Source organism: Vitis vinifera, chromosome 11, assembly GCF_030704535.1.
Source record: "Vitis vinifera cultivar Pinot Noir 40024 chromosome 11, ASM3070453v1".
Classification (NCBI taxonomy): Eukaryota; Viridiplantae; Streptophyta; class Magnoliopsida; order Vitales; family Vitaceae; genus Vitis; species Vitis vinifera.
This window is the reverse complement of record NC_081815.1, coordinates 14,578,466-14,593,796: the sequence shown is the minus strand read 5'-3', so window position 1 is coordinate 14,593,796 and position 15,331 is coordinate 14,578,466. Positions and strand designations below refer to the sequence as shown.

General features: G+C 40.3%; 1 non-coding gene across 1 annotated transcript; it reads right to left on the bottom strand.

Annotated features, from left to right (window-relative positions):
• Nucleotides 1-1,230: 1,230 nt before the first annotated feature.
• LOC132254694 (small nucleolar RNA R71) lies at nucleotides 1,231-1,337 on the bottom strand. The gene has a single exon (XR_009467000.1). It is a non-coding gene; the product is annotated as a small nucleolar RNA R71 (small nucleolar RNA).
• Nucleotides 1,338-15,331: the final 13,994 nt, after the last annotated feature.

Here is a 15,331-nt window from a genome sequence, read left to right as displayed (position 1 = left end):
TCTTTAAGTAAGTAAAAAAGGGTGAATAACCTCATACATATAGTTTGTAATTTTCTTTACAAAAGGGGGATCTATTATGTAATCAGAGAAAGAAAGAAATATATTTCCAGATAACTTGCTCTGTTTGTCCTTCATATATTTGTTTTCTCGTTAGTTTTCTTACTAGCCAAACAAGCTCTGAGGAAGTTTCCTCAGAGAATGAGTGGCTAGACTTTTAGTTCCTTGGAGTTAAGGTTGTAGGTAAAGGTTCCAAGTGCAAGAATTAGTAGCTTTGTGGTTTCAGTCATTAATGAAGAGAAAGTGTGATCCTTTAATGATTTCTATGTTTTTAGTTAACTTAAAACACCTTCAAGTCACTTGAGCCAACATTTGGTAAGGCACGTGATCTCCGTCCATGGAAATGCACTAGTTTTCCTCTTGCGAGCTTTTGGGAAGTGACTTGGAGGTAGGATTTTCTAGAATTGCCAACACTAGGTAAGCTTTTGGACTCCAAGGAAACATCCATTAGTCATCTCTTACGAGCTTGAGAAGGGAAGTTCAAAGTTAAAGATCACCTTGAATGGCAAATGCTAGGTGAGAGGCACGAGCCATTGCAAGTTGCATCAGTGAGAGGGAATTAGAGCTGAAATCCATTTAAAGGATACATCTGTACAACACCAATGAGAGAATTGACTATAGGTTAATTCTCTAATGCGAGGAAACGAACCAAATGACCGGAGCTCTGTTTTTGCATAAGCAACCTCCCCTGTGAACCTAAACCTCCAAGGAATGTTTTTCTTCATAAGTAATTTCCTTTACTTTCTTTTTGGTTAGTTAAGACCAAATCCTTTTCACTCAAACAACTTTATGTTTTCTTTTAAAGCTAACCTTGAAATGAAAAAGCACCAACTCAGCTTTGAATTGGTATCAGTTGTGAGTTGAAAACCCTTCCCAGTGAACGATCCTAGAGCCACTATGCTATAGTAGCTTTGTCTTTGCTACCCTAGTTCATGGTGTAATAGATTATAAATTTTGTTGATTACTACCTCAACCAAGGAATTTGAAGATGTTTGTAATACATTCCGAGAGGGAGGAGCTTCCATCGACTTGATGAGGCTTAAACTATTTCCTTTTACTTTAAATGATAAGGCCAAAATTTGGATTAATTCTTTAAGGCCAAGGAGTGTCCGCACTTGGACTGATTTACAAGCTGAATTCCTCAAGAAGTTTTTTCCTACTCACAGAACAAATGGGTTGAAGAGACAAATCTCAAACTTTTCTGCAAAAGAAAATGAGAAGTTCTATGAATGTTGGGAAAGGTATATGGAGGCCATCAATGCTTGTCCTCATCATGGCTTTGATACATGGCTCTTGGTGAGTTATTTTTATGATAGGATGTCTTCCTCCATGAAGCAAACTCTTGAAACCATGTGTGGGGGAGATTTTATGAGTAAGAATCCAGAAGAAGCCATGGACTTTTTAAGTTATGTATCTGAGGTATCAAGAGGATGGGATGAGCCCAACTCAAGAGAAATGGGAAGGATGAAAGCTCCTGTAAATCCAAAGGGTGGAATGTACATGTTAAGTGAAGACATGGACACGAAAGCTAAGGTGGCAACAATGTGAAGGAGGTTAGAAGAACTTGAGTTGAAAAAAATGCATGAAGTCCAAACCATTTCCGAGACACAAGCCCATGTCATGCCATGCACCATTTGCCAATCATGTGATCATGTGGTAGATGAGTGCCCAACCATCCCAGCTGTGAGGGAGATGTTAGGTGATCAAGCCAATGTTGTGGGGCAATTTAGGTCCAACAACAATGCACCTTATGGAAACACCTATAATTCAAGTTGGAGAAACCATCCAAATTTTTCTTGGAAACCAAGGCCACCTCCATACCAACCACAAGCCCAAACCCAAGCACCTCAACAAACCTCTTCAGTGGAGCAAGCCATTGTGAACCTAAGTAAAGTCATGGGTGACTTTGTGGGTGAACAAAAGGCAATCAACTCCAAATTCAACCAAAAGATTGAAAATGTTGAGAGTTCTCAAATTAAGAGAATGGAAGGGATGCAAAATGATCTATCTTAGAAGATAGATAATATTCAATACTCCATCTCTAGGCTTACCAACCTCAACACAGTGAATGAGAAAGGAAAGTTTCCCTCTCAACCAAGCCAAAATCCAAAGGGTGTTCATGAAGTTGAAACCCAAGATGGGGAGTCTTCAAAGTTGAGGGAGGTCAAAGCTGTGATCACCTTAAGGAGTGGGAAGGAGGTTGATCAACCCTTGCCTAAGGTGAGGCAAGTTGAAGAACTCATGTCAAGGAAAACCTTGGTTAAAGAGAGTAATAACCAAGAAGAGAAGAGTGGGAAGAAAAATGCATCTAATTCAAGCATTGCAGAAGAGCCAAGGATAGTGATTAAAGAGGATATGATGAAGAAACATATGCCTCCCCCTTTTCCTCAAGCTTTACAAGGAAAGAAGGGAATAAAAAATTTATCAGAAATTCTTGAAGTTTTAAGACAAGTAAAGGTGAATATACCCTTACTTGATATGATCAAGCAAGTCCCCACATATGCAAAAATTTTAAAGGACTTGTGCACGGTTAAGAGAGGGTTAATTGTGACAAAGAAGGCATTCCTCACTGAGCAAGTAAGTGCCATCATTCAGTGTAAGTCTCCAGTTAAGTACAAAGATCCGGGATGTCCCACAATTTCAGTCAACATTGGAGGGACACATTTGGAGAAGGCTTTACTAGACTTGGGGGCAAGTGTGAATTTGCTCCCATACTCTGTGTATAAGCAACTGGGACTTGGAGAATTGAAGCCCACAACCATCACTCTCTCCTTAGCTGATAGGTTAGTCAAAATCCCAAGGGGGATGATAGAGGATGTTCTAGTTCAAGTGGACAAATTCTACTATCCCGTGGATTTTGTGGTGCTTGATACTGATCCCACTGTTAAGGAAGCAAATTATATGCCAATCATCCTTGGGAGACCTTTCCCAGCTACCTCCAATGCCATCATCAATTGTAGGAATGGGGTGATGCAGCTCACATTTGGAAACATGACCTTGGAATTAAACATATTCCACTTATGCAAGAGGCATCTTCACCCCGAAGAGGAGAAAGGATTGGAGGAGGTGTGCTTGATCAACACTTTGGTTGAAGAGCATTGTGACAAGAATTTAGAAGAGAACTTGAATGAAAGCCTTCGAGTGCTTGAAGAAGGGTTATCTGAACCCTCTGATGTGTTAGCCATCATGTCTCCTTGGAGGAGAAGGGAAGAGATCTTACCCTTGTTCAATAAGGAGGACTCAAAAGGAGCAGCTAGGGAGGACCCTCCAAAGCTAGTTTTGAAGCCACTTCCTGTTGATTTAAAGTATGCATATTTGGAGGAAGATGAGAAATGTCCAGTGGTGGTTTCATCAACTCTCATAAGTGATCAAGAGGATAGTCTTTTGCGAGTCCTCAGAAAATGCAAAAAGGCCATTGGATGGCAAATTTCTGATCTGAAAGGGATTAACCCTCTGTTATGCACCCACCATATCTACATGGAAGAAGATGCAAAACCAGTGAGGCAGCCCCAGAGGAGGTTGAATCCTCACATGCAAGAGGTGGTAAGGGGGAAAGTTCTGAAGCTACTTCAAGCAGGGATCATATATCCCATTTCAGATAGCTTATGGGTGAGCCCAACCCAAGTAGTCCCAAAGAAATCTGGAATTACTGTGATCCAGAATGAGAAAGGGGAGGAAGTCTCTACACGTCTTACCTCAGGATGGAGGGTGTGTATAGACTACAGGAGGTTGAATTCAGTGACTAGGAAGGACCATTTCCCGTTGCCTTTCATGGACCAAGTCCTTGAGAGAGTCTCAGGGCATCCTTTCTACTGCTTTTTGGATGGTTACTCGGGGTACTTCCAAATAGAGATTGATTTGGAAGATCAAGAAAAGACAACCTTCACTTGCCCCTTTGGTACTTTTGCCTATAGGAGGATGCCCTTTGGTCTATGTAATGCACTTGCAACTTTCCAAAGATGTATGCTAAGCATCTTCAGTGATATGGTGGAGCGCATCATGGAAGTCTTCATGGATGACATCATTGTATATGGAGGTTCTTATAAGGATTGTTTGTTGCATTTAGAAGTTGTTCTCCAAAGATGTATTGAGAAAGACCTAGTGCTAAATTGGGAGAAGTGTCATTTTATGGTACAACAAGGAATTGTCTTAGGACATATAATCTCCAAGAATGGCATTGAGGTAGATAAGGCAAAGGTGGAGCTAATTGTTAAGTTGCCACCTCCCACAAATGTTAAAGGAATTAAGCAATTCCTAGGACATGCCGGGTTCTATAGGAGGTTCATTAAGGATTTCTCAAAAATCTCAAAACCTCTTTGTGAACTCTTGGTAAAGGATGCCAAGTTTGTGTGGGATGAGAAATGTCAGAAGAGTTTTGAGGAACTAAAGCAATTCCTCACAATTGCACCAATAGTGAGAGCCCTAAATTGGAAATTACCTTTTGAGGTAATGTGTGATGCAAGTGATCTTGCTATGGGGGCTGTTTTGGGGCAAAGAGAGGATGGAAAGCCCTATGTGATTTATTATGCAAGCAAAACTTTGAATGAGGCTCAAAGGAACTACACAACTACTGAGAAGGAGTTGTTGGCAGTAGTTTTTGCCTTGGATAAGTTTCGTGCCTATTTGGTAGGGTCCTTTATAGTGGTGTTCACTGACCATTCTGCTTTGAAGTACTTGCTAACCAAGCAAGATGCCAAGGCAAGATTGATAAGATGGATCCTTTTGCTTCAAGAATTCAATCTCCAAATCTGGGATAAAAAGGGAGTAGAAAATGTGGTAGCTGACCACTTGTCAAGACTTGTGATAGCACATGACTCACATGGTCTACCTATCAATGATGACTTCCCTAAGGAGTCTCTCATGTCAATAGAGGTAGCTCCATGGTATTCTCACATTACAAATTACTTGGTTACTGGAGAAGTTCCAAGTGAGTGGAGTGCCCAAGACAAGAAGCATTTCTTTGCTAAGATCCATGCCTATTATTGGGAGGAGCCTTTTCTCTTCAAATATTGTGCGGATCAAATCATAAGGAAATGTGTTCCTGAACAAGAGCAATCAGGAATTCTATCCCATTGTCATGACAATGCATGTGGAGGTCATTTTGCTTCCTAGAAAACAGCCATGAGAGTAGTCCAATCAGGTTTTTGGTGGCCCTCTCTTTTTAAGGATGCCCACGTTATGTGCCAGGGATGTGATCGGTGTCAAAGGCTTGGGAAGCTAACATGCCAGAATATGATGCCCTTGAACCCCATCTTGATAGTGGATGTCTTTGATGTTTAGGGATAGACTTCATGGGACCATTTCCAATGTCATTCGGACACTCCTACATTTTGGTGGGAGTGGATTATGTATCTAAGTGGGTAGAAGCAATCCCATGTAGGAGCAATGATCATAAGGTGGTTCTCCAATTTCTCAAGAAGAACATCTTTTCAAGGTTTGGAGTGCCTAAGGCCATTATCAGTGATGGAGGAACCCACTTTTGCAACAAGCCTTTTGAGACTCTTCTAGCCAAATATGGGGTCAAGCACAAGGTAGCTACACCTTATCATCCTCAAACAAGTGGCCAAGTTGAGTTAGCCAACCGGGAAATCAAGAATATACTGATGAAGGTGGTGAATGTGAATAGGAAGGATTGGTCTATTAAGCTCCTGGATTCATTATGGGCTTATAGGACCGCTTACAAGACTATTCTTGGCATGTCTCCCTATCTGGCAAAGCGTGCCATCTCCCAGTGGAGGTTGAATATAAAGCATGGTGGGCAATCAAGAGGTTGAACATTGACTTGATCAGAGCTGGAGAAAAGAGGTGCTTAGACCTTAATGAGATGGAGGAATTAAGAAATGATGCTTACATCAATTCCAAAGTTGCAAAACAGAGGATGAAGAAGTGGCATGATCAATTAATCTCCAACAAAGAATTCCATAAAGGACAAAGAGTCTTGCTTTATGATTCAAGACTCCATGTCTTTCCAGGGAAGCTCAAGTCAAGGTGGATAGGCCCTTTCATTATTCACCAAGTGCATCCCAATGGAGTGGTGGAATTACTGAATTCCAAAAGCACTGACATTTTTAAGGTTAATGGTCATCGTCTCAAGCCATTTATTGAGCCGTTCAAACCAGAGAAGGAGGAAATCAACCTCCTTGAGCCACAGAAAGCTTGATCAGAGAAGGGTTAGATGGATTTGGTTTCACCAAAGTCCATAATTTTGTTAAATATATTAATTTTTAAGTCTTGTAAATTATTTGATTGTAAATTTGATCTTAAATTTTGTTAATTGTAAGATCAGGAGCTCAGGCACAGAACACTGCCATCCTGAGGCAGATCCAGCATCATCTCGGCATTACATCAACTCCTGAGCATGCCATTCCCACCTCATCCGGAGCCTCCTATAGAAGAGGCAGCTGAGCCATCACTTCCACAGAATGACTTCATGTCACTCAGGAGGTACCACTTCCTCCCTATTTTTCAATTGCTTTTGTAACATTGCGGACAATGTTCAGCTTGGTTGGGGGGAGAGTTGAGGAAGGAAGTTTTTGTTCTTAATGCTAAGTTATTTTGGTAATTTAGTTGCTTTTTGCTTAAATTTAAAATTTTTAAGTTTTTATTCTACTCTCCATGGTTATTAAGGAAAAATTTTCAAAATGAAAAGGGAGAAATTGAATTTTTGTCTTTTCACTTGACTTAGAGTTTGTATTGTGCTTACTAAAATTGATGAATTGTTGAAGCTTCTATTGAATTCAACCTTAGTTCTTCCACTTTAAGCTTTTCACACACTATGCACAATAGGTTCCGATTATAAGATGAAAAACTATTTCCCTCTTGACTTAGGAAAATTTTAGACTTGGTACATTTGACCTCACTTTAATAGTGTTGGGACACCTTATAAAAGGCCAATGAGCCTTTGGAAAAAAAAAAAAAAAAAAAAAGAAGAAAGAAAGAAAAAATGTTTGCTTACCTTAAAACCCGAGCAAGGCTTGAGGGGTATATGGTGAAAATCTTTAAAACCTGGTGCCCTAAGCCTTCATTGGTTGGGAGTCACCGACCTCAATGCTCGTTACAAGGGTGAATAGGTGAAGTTTAACATACTATAGGTGCTTGGGTATTAAAAATTCATTCTCAAAAGTCTGGGGTAAAATCCGAGGAGTTAGTGATTGAAAAATCCTTAAAGCTTGATGCCCTAAATCTTAATTGGTTGGGAGTCATCGATGGACCCTCGTGACATGGAGAATTTAGAAAAAAATACCTTTAAGCCTTGAACTCCTACAATGAAAAAAATTGTGAAAAAAGAGGTGCGTTCTTAGCCTATTAGAGGTTGACCAGTTTGCTAAGCTTTGAAAAAGAACTAGGTTGGGGGGAGAGATTAGTTCAACATACTATATTCGGAAACTAATAAATATCACGTAGATTTTTGTGGAAGAGTAAGGTTTGACCCTTTGGAAGTGGAAACTCTTTTAAAGCTTAAATTTGCATAATGCCTTCTCTTTAAGAATTGTGATTAGACAAGTTATTTGATAACTCTTGATGAAGTTTGAATTTTATTTCTTTAATGTTCCATGTGAGAGTTAGATCATCATGCCACTTGAAAATTGTTTTTTGATCAGCATGATGTTGTAAATTATAGTACTGTTTATTTTTATTTTTATTTTTCTCTCCTTCATTGCTAAGAAACTAGCAATATGTCGGTTGGGGGGAGTGGTTCCGTTGCCGGGAACCAAGCTCTGAGGATGTTTCCTCAGAGATTGAGTGGCTAGACTTTTAGTTCCTTGGAGTTAAGGTTGCCGAGAAAGGTTCCAAGTGTAAGAATTAGCAGCTTTGTGGTTTCAGCCATTAATGAAGAGAAAGTGTGACCCATTAATGATTTCTATGTTTTTAGTTAACTTAAAACGCCTTTAAATCACCTGGGCTAACACTTGATAAGGCAAGTGATCTCCATCCATAGAGATGCACTAGTTTATCTCTTGCGAGCCTCTGGGAGGTGGTTGGAAGGTAGGATTTTCTAGAATAGCCAACACTGGTAAGCTTTTGGACTCCAAGGAGACATCCGGTTAGAGAGTTGACTATATGTTAATTCTCTAATGCGAGGAAATGAACCAAATGATCAGAGCTCTGTTTTTGCACGAGGAACCTCCCTTGTGAACCTAAACCTCCAAGGAACGTTTTTCTTCATAAGTAATTTCCATTACTTTCTTTACCGTTAGTTTAAACCAAACCTTTTTCATCCAAAAATTATGTTTTCTTTTAAAGCTAACCTTGAAATGAAAAGGCACCAATTCAGCTTTGAATTGGTATCATTTATGAATTGAAAACCCTTTCTAATGAACGATCCTAGAGCCACTATGCTATAGTAGCTTTGTCTTTGCTACCCTAGTTCATGGTGTAATAGGTTATAAATTTTGTTGATTACTCCCTTAATCAAGGAGCACCAGCTGTACATGAATCAGCTGATACACCGACTGGGCATGAATCAAATGGCGCCATTGTCGGGGAAAGTGTCAATTTCATAGTGATATTATATCAGAGTACTTGTGATTTTCATCACAAGTTTGGTAACTTTTCTTTCATTTTACTAATTCTTTTTTTTTTTTATTGTATCTTTACTTGATCATAATCTAATATATCTTTTAAATTCAGTTTAGTTCATTTTAGTTTCTTTCTTTGGTAGCCCTATTTTCTTTTGTTTTCTTTTATTGTCATTTTAGTTACAGTTGATACTAGTTGTGTATGCCAAATTGGATATGAGACAATAGAGGAAGGCTTGTTAAACTTGATACAACTCATAACAAGGAATTGGAATTGAGCTTGAATATCATGGAAGCTACACCTGAAGATTAGCATAGTCACCATGGTCACCAGGACAATCCCAATGCTTTCATCTCAATGAGGGACTGAATGCATCCACCTCGTATGAGTGCACCATCATGTATAGTGCCCCCTACAAAGCAACTAGTGATCAGACCTCATATTGTGCCACTTCTACCAACTTTCCATGGAATGGAAAGTGAGAATCCCTATGCCCATATCAAGGAATTTGAAGATGTTTGTAATACATTCCGAGAGGGAGGAGCTTCTATTGACCTGATGAGGCTTAAACTATTTCCTTTTACTTTAAAGGATAAGGCCAAGATTTGGCTTAATTCTTTAAGGCCGAGGAGTATCCGTACTTGGACTGACTTACAAGCTAAATTCCTCAAGAAATTTTTTCCTACTCACAGAACAAATGGCTTGAAAAGGCAAATTTCAAACTTCTCAGCTAAAGAGAATGAGAAATTCTATGAGGGTTGGGAAAGATATATAGAAGCCATAACTGCTTGTCCTCACCATGGCTTTGATACATGGCTGTTAGTGAGCTATTTTTATGATGGGATGTCTTCCTCAATGAAGCAACTCCTCGAAACAATGTGTGGAGGGGATTTCATGAGTAAGAATCCTGAGGAAGCTATGGATTTCTTGAGTTATGTGGCTGAAGTTTCAAGGGGATGGGATGAACCGCAAAAAGAAGAAGTGGGAAAGATGAAGTCTCAACCGAGTGCTTTCAATGCTAAGGCTAGGATGTATACCTTGAATGAAGATGATGATATGAAAGCAAAAATTGCGGCTATGACAAGAAGATTGGAGGAACTAGAACTGCAAATGATGCATGAAATGCAAGCTATTGCTGAAACATCAGTGCAAGTAAAGTCGTGTCCTATTTGTCAATCTTATGAACACTTGGTGGAGGAGTGCCCTACAATTCCAGCTGTAAAGGAAATGTTTGGAGATCAAGCAAATGTCATTGGACAATTCAAGCCCAATAACAATGCACCGTATGGAAATACTTACAACTCAAGTTGGAGGAATCATCCAAATTTCTCATGGAAGGCAAGAGCACCTCAGTACCAACAGCCGGCTCCACCATCTCAACCGGCTCAACCATCTCAACAATCTTCAAGTCTTGAACAAGCAATAGCGAATCTCAGCAAGGTTGTGGAAGATTTTGTTGGAGACCAAAAAGCCATCAATGCTCAACTCAGTCAAAGAATTGACAGTGTAGAGAGAATGATGGATGGGATGCAAAATGATCTATCTCAAAAGATAGATAATCTCCAATACTCAATCTCAAGGCTCACTAACTTGAACACAGTGCAAGAGAAGGGTAGATTTCCTTCTCAACCTCACCAAAACCCAAAGGTTATCCATGAAGTGGAAATCCATGAGGGAGAATCGTCACAGGTGAAAGATGTTAAAGCCTTGATCACTCTAAGGAGTGGTAAAAAAGTTGAGCCACCAACACCCAAGCCACATGTTGAAGAAGAAGAAGAAACAAAGAAGGGGGAGGAAATGAAAGGAAAGAAGAAAGATGTCAGTGAAGAGAAGGAGGACCGTGATTCAACAGTGAATGCAAATCTGGAGAAAGAGCTTATTAAGGAATAATTGATGAAGAAACGTATATCTCCACCTTTTCCTTAAGCTTTGCATGGGAAAAAGGGGATAAAAAATGCATCAGAAATCCTTGAAGTATTGAGACAAGTGAAAGTCAATATCCCACTACTGGATATGATTAAGCAAGTTCCAACATATGCAAAATTCCTAAAGGACCTGTGTACTATCAAAAGAGGGTTGAATGTGAACAAAAAAGCCTTCTTGAATGAGCAAGTAAGTACAATCATACAATGCAAGTCTCCTTTGAAGTACAAAGATCCGGGATGTCCTACCATTTCAGTCATGATTGGAGGAAAGGTAGTAGAAAAAGCTTTGTTAGACTTGGGAGCAAGTGTGAATTTGCTAACATACTCTATCTACAAGCAATTGGGACTTGGTGAGTTGAAGCCAACATCAATCACGCTATCTCTAGCAGATAGATCAATAAAAATTCCAAGGGGGGTAATTGAGGATGTCTTAGTTCAAGTTGATAATTTCTACTATCCAGTAGATTTTGTTGTTCTTGATACAGATCCTACTGTAAAGGAAGCTAATTCAGTTCCTATCATTCTTGGAATTCCATTCCTTGCTACCTCAAATGCAATCATCAATTGTAGGAATGGACTCATGCAACTCACTTTTGGCAACATGACACTTGAACTCAACATTTTTCATATGTCTAAAAAGCAAATCACTCCGGAAGAAGAAGAAGGTCCAAAAGAGGTATGCATTATCGACACTCTAGTGGAGAAGCACTGTAATCAGAATATGCAAGACAAGCTGAATGAAAGTCTTGGGGATCTTGAAGAAGGGTTGTCTGAACCCTCTGATATGCTTGCTACTCTACAAGGTTGGAGGAGGAGAGAAGAGATTCTACCTTTGTTCAATAAAGAGAAAGGAGAAGCTGCTGAAGAAGAGACCCCAAAGCTCAATTTGAAGCCTCTGCCCGTGGAGCTGAAATATACATATCTTGAAGAAAATAATCAATGTCCTGTTGTTATATCTTCATCTCTTACTAGTCATCAGGAGATTTCTCTACTTGAAGTTCTCAAGAGGTGTAAGAAAGCAATAGGATGGCAAATATCTGACTTGAAAGGCATTAGCCCTTTGGTTTGTACACATCACATTTATATGGAGGAAGAAGCTAAACCAATTCGTCAACCTCAAAGAAGATTGAATCCTCATTTTCAAGAGGTGGTGCGAGCTGAAGTGCTGAAGCTACTTCAAGAAGGTATTATTTATCCCATATCTGACAGCCCTTGGGTGAGCCCTGCTCAAGTGGTACCAAAGAAGTCAGGGATTACTGTGGTTCAGAATGAAAAAGAAGAAGAAATTGCTACACGCCTCACTTTAGGTTGGAGGGTGTGTATTGATTATCGAAAGTTGAATGTTGTGACAAGGAAATATTATTTTCCATTGCCGTTTATTGATCAGGTGTTGGAGAGAGTCTCAGGCCATCCTTTTTATTGTTTCTTGAACGGGTACTCAGGGTATTTCCAAATTGAAATTGATGTGGAAGATCGGGAGAAGACCACCTTCACATGTCCATTTGGAACATACGCCTACAGGAGAATGCCTTTTGGTTTATGCAATGCACCTGCAACATTCCAAAGATGTATGCTTAGTATCTTTAGTGATATGGTGGAGCGAATTATGGAGGTTTTCATGGATGACATCACCGTATATGGAGGTACATTTGAGGAATGCTTAGTCAATTTGGAAGCAGTTCTAAACAGATGCATTGAGAAGGACTTGGTGCTCAACTGGGAGAAATGCCATTTTATGGTACGTCAAGGAATTGTCCTTGGCCATATCATCTCCGAGAAAGGCATTGAAGTTGATAAAGCAAAGGTGGAGCTTATTGTCAAATTGTCGTCCCCAACAACTGTAAAAGGAGTAAGGCAATTTCTTGGCCATGCAGGGTTCTATAGGAGATTTATAAAAGATTTCTCTAATCTTTCAAAGCCTCTTTGTGAACTTTGGGCTAAGGATGCTAAGTTTGTCTGGGATGAAAGATGTCAAAATAGCTTTGATCAACTGAAGCAATTTTTAACAACCGCTCCAATAGTGAGGGCTCCTAACTAGCAACTACCCTTTGAATTGATGTGTGATGCCAGTGACTTTGCTGTAGGAGCTGTACTTGGCCAAAGAGAAGATGGGAAGCCCTATGTGATCTACTATGCAAACAAAACATTGAACGAGGCTCAAAGAAACTACACAACTACAGAGAAAGAATTGTTAGCTGTAGTATTTGCTTTAGACAAGTTTCGTGCTTATTTGGTAGGGTCTTTCATCATTGTTTTCACTGACCATTCGGCCTTGAAATATTTATTGACAAAGCAAGATGCAAAAGCAAGGTTGATTAGATGGATTCTTTTATTACAAGAGTTCGATCTCCAGATCAGAGACAAGAAAGGGGTGGAGAATGTGGTAGCTAACCACCTGTCAAGGTTGGCTATAGCACATAATTCCCATGTCTTGCCTATTAATGATGACTTTCCTGAGGAATCACTTATGTTGCTAGAGAAAGCTCCTTGGTATGCTCATATTGCTAAGTATTTAGTTACTGGTGAAATTCCAAGTGAGTGGAATGCGCAAGACAGGAAGCACTTCTTTGCAAAGATTCATGCTTATTATTGGGAGGAGTCTTTCCTTTTCAAGTATTGTGCAGATCAGATCATACGGAAGTGTGTCCCTGAAGAAGAGCAACAAGGGATCCTCAGCCATTGCCATGAAAATGCATGTGGAGGCCACTTTGCCTCTCAGAAAACAGCCATGAAGGTGTTGCAATCAAGGTTTACTTGGCCATCGCTTTTCAAAGATGCCCACATCATGTGTAGGAGTTGTGATAGATGCCAAAGGCTTGGGAAGCTTACAAAAAGAAATCAAATGCCTATGAACCCCATTCTAATAGTTGATCTTTTTGATGTGTGGGGTATTGACTTCATGGGACCTTTCCCAATGTCTTTTGGTAACTCTTATATCTTGATGGGGTAGACTATGTTTCTAAATGGGTTGAGGCAATTCCCTGTAAACAGAATGACCACAGGGTGGTTCTAAAATTTCTCAAAGAGAACATCTTCTCAAGGTTTGGGGTACCCAAGGCCATAATCAGTGATGGAGGTACTCATTTTTACAACAAACCTTTTGAAACCCTATTAGCCAAGTATGGAGTGAAGCATAAGGTAGCTACACCTTATCATCCTCAAACTTTCGGGCAAGTGGAGCTAGCAAATAGGGAAATCAAGAATATACTGATGAAGGTGGTGATCACAAGCAGAAAAGATTGGTCTATTAAGCTTCATGATTCACTATGGGCATACAGAACAGCTTACAAGACTATTCTTGGTATGTCTCCTTATCGTCTAGTCTATGGCAAAGCATGTCATCTCCCTGTGGAAGTTGAATACAAAGCTTGGTGGGCAATCAAGAGGTTGAACATGGACTTGATTAGAGCTGGGGCAAAGAGGTGCTTAGACCTTAATGAGATGGAGGAATTAAGAAATGATGCTTACATCAATTCCAAAGTTGCAAAACAGAGAATGAAGAGGTGGCATGATCAATTAATCTCCAACAAAGAATTCCATAAAGGACAAAGAGTCTTGCTTTATGATTCAAGACTCCATGTCTTTCCAGGGAAGCTCAAGTCAAGGTGGATAGGCCCTTTCATTATTCACTAAGTGCATCCCAATGGAGTGGTGGAATTACTGAATTCCAAAAGCACTAACATTTTCAAGGTCAATGGTCATCGTCTCAAGCCATTCAAACCAGAAAAGGAGGACATCAACCTCCTTGAGCCACAGAAAGCCTAATCAAATAAGGGTTAGATGGACTTGGTTTCACCAAAGTCCATAATTTTTTTGTTTTGTTTGTTTTTGTTAATTTTGTTAATTTCAAGCTTTATCAATTCTTGTGATTTTAATTTTTGGTTTTAAGTTGTGTATTTATATGTAACTTAGTCTTTCTAAATGATCTCATGTAGGCAGAATTGCAAAGAAATTAAAGGAAAGTCGTTTGGAGCAAGAAAGAGTGTAAAACAGGGGAAAAACAGAGGTCTACGAGATTTCGCAGCCTAAAAGAAGCCTCTGCGAAATCATTTCGCAGCCTCAGGCCCCTCTCTGCGAAAATTTTCGCAGATACGAAGCACCCTCTTGGCACACGAGTGCCATTTCGCAATACAATTCCCCTCATTTCGCAGTTGCAAAATGAGCTGAGAAAACGACCCTTGATATTCCTTTATTTTTACAAAAACTGGTCATTTAAGCTGCCAAAAGGGTTCAAAAAGGAAGAACACCGGAGCAACCGTTCGTTCGCTCTCTCGTCTGAGCCCGAAGCCGCGCGAGCCACCAGCCATCACCTCTGGCCATTTTCTTCATTCCGCCATGGCACGAACCAGAGGAACGAAGTCATCATTTCCGGTCGGCCGCAAGAGAGTCGCACGAAAGGCGCCTATTCAAAGCTCCACATCAGAGCCTCCACAACAAGTAGCCGCCCCACCTTCGGCCGAACCCGCGCCGTTGATTCCTCCGGCGAGGCGTTATCAAACCAGGTCAGGTGGTCGTCCATCGCAAAAGAAACCCAGGGTAGTAGATTCAGAGCCAATCGATTTAACAGAGCCCTCTCCAGAGCCCTTTCCAGAATCGTCTCCGGCCCTGTCTTCAGAACCTCCGGTGGAGCCTCAGCTGCCCATTGAGGGGAATTTGGATTGCCGGGCTTGACCATTTCACTCTGAGCTGTGTTTCGACACAACCACCTTTAGGCTTCAGCCGAAGTGAGCAGACTCATTCCATCAACTGCACAGATATCGCATGGAGCTTTTGTTGACCCCCAGGGATTTTTTCTATCCCCGAGTAGCAATGGACTTCTATCAGTCCAT